This window comes from Nicotiana tabacum, chromosome 22 (genome assembly GCF_000715075.1).
Source record: "Nicotiana tabacum cultivar K326 chromosome 22, ASM71507v2, whole genome shotgun sequence".
NCBI lineage: Eukaryota > Viridiplantae > Streptophyta > Magnoliopsida > Solanales > Solanaceae > Nicotiana > Nicotiana tabacum.
In genome coordinates, this window is record NC_134101.1 from 120,116,279 (window position 1) to 120,118,050 (window position 1,772).

Here is a 1,772-nt window from a genome sequence, read left to right on the forward strand (position 1 = left end):
CTTACCTCATTTCTCGTCTGGATCCATTGAAATATATTTTTCAAAAGCCTATGCCAACGGGAAGACTTGCAAAGTGGCAGATATTGCTCACAGAATTTGACATCATCTATGTGACTCGGACTGCAATGAAAGCCCAAGCACTGGCTGATCATTTAGCTGAAAACCCGGTCGATGAGGAATACGAGCCGTTGAAAACCTATTTTCCTGATGAAGAAATAATGCATATCGAGGAGGTGGAGCAAATTGAAAAACCTGGCTGAAAACTTTTCTTTGATGGAGCCGCTAACATGAAAGGAGTCGGGATAGGAGCTGTAATCATCTCTGAAACAAGGCATCACTATCCTGTTACGGCTCAACTGCGATTTTATTGCACCAATAATATGGCTGAATATGAAGCTTGTATTTTGGGGTTAAGGCTAGCCGCAGACATGGGTATCCGAGAAATCTTAGTCATGGGAGATTCGGATCTTTTGGTACATCAAATTCAAGGAGAATGGGAAACCCGAGACTTGAAGCTCATACCATACCGACAATGTCTACATGATCTTTGTCAGCGGTTTCAATCAGTGGAGTTCCAACATATTCCAAGAATCCGTAATGAGGTTGCCGATGCATTGGCTACCCTGGCATCAATGTTGCATCATCCGGACAAAGCTTATGTAGATCCGGTACATATTCAAGTCCACGATCAGCACGCTTATTGCAATATGGTTGAAGAAGAATTTGATGGTGAACCATGGTTCCACGACATCAAGGAGTATATCAGGATGGGGATATATCCCGCACAAGCCACAGGAGATCAAAAGAGGACCATTAGGCGATTGGCAAATGGATTCTTCTTAAGCGGAGGAGTTTTGTATAAAAGAACACCAGATCTTGGATTATTAAGATGCATAGATGCCAGACAAGCTACAGCTGTCATGTCTGAAGTACATTCGGGAGTTTGCGGACCCCACATGAGTGGATATGTGTTGGCAAAGAAAATCCTCCGAGCTGGTTACTATTGGCTTACCATGGAGCGAGATTGTATCAGTTTTGTGCGCAAGTGTCATCAATGCCAGATACACGGAGATTTGATTCATTCTCCACCATCCGAGTTGCACACAATGTCGGCACCATGGCCCTTCGTTGCCTGGGGCATGGATGTGATTGGACCGATTGAGCCAGCAGCATCCAATGGGCACAGGTTCATTCTGGTAGCTATTGATTATTTTACCAAATGGGTTGAGGCCAAGACATTCAAATCAGTGACCAAGAAAGCTGTGTCGATTTTGTCCACTCAAATATCATATGTCGATTCGGAATCCCAAAGGTGATCATCACAGATAACGGTGCTAATATTAACAGCAACTTAATGAAGGAAGTATGTCAACAGTTTAAGATTACACATCGCAACTCTACCCCATATCAGCCCAAGGCGAATGGAGCAGTAGAGGCAGCCAACAAAAACATAAAGAAGATACTTCAGAAAATGGTAGAAGGTTCAAAACAATGGCATGAAAAATTACCATTTGTATTATTGGGATATCGCACTACTGTTCGCACTTCAGTAGGAGCAACTCCTTATTTGTTGGTATATGGCACTGAAGCAGTAATTCCTGCAGAAGTTGAGATTCCTTCCCTTCGGATCATCGCTGAAGCAAAGATTGATGATGATGAATGGGTCAAAACCCGTCTGGAACAGTTAAACTTGATTGATGAAAAACGATTGGCCGCAGTATGTCATGGTCAATTATATCAAAGAAGAATAGAAAGAGCATACAACAAAAAGG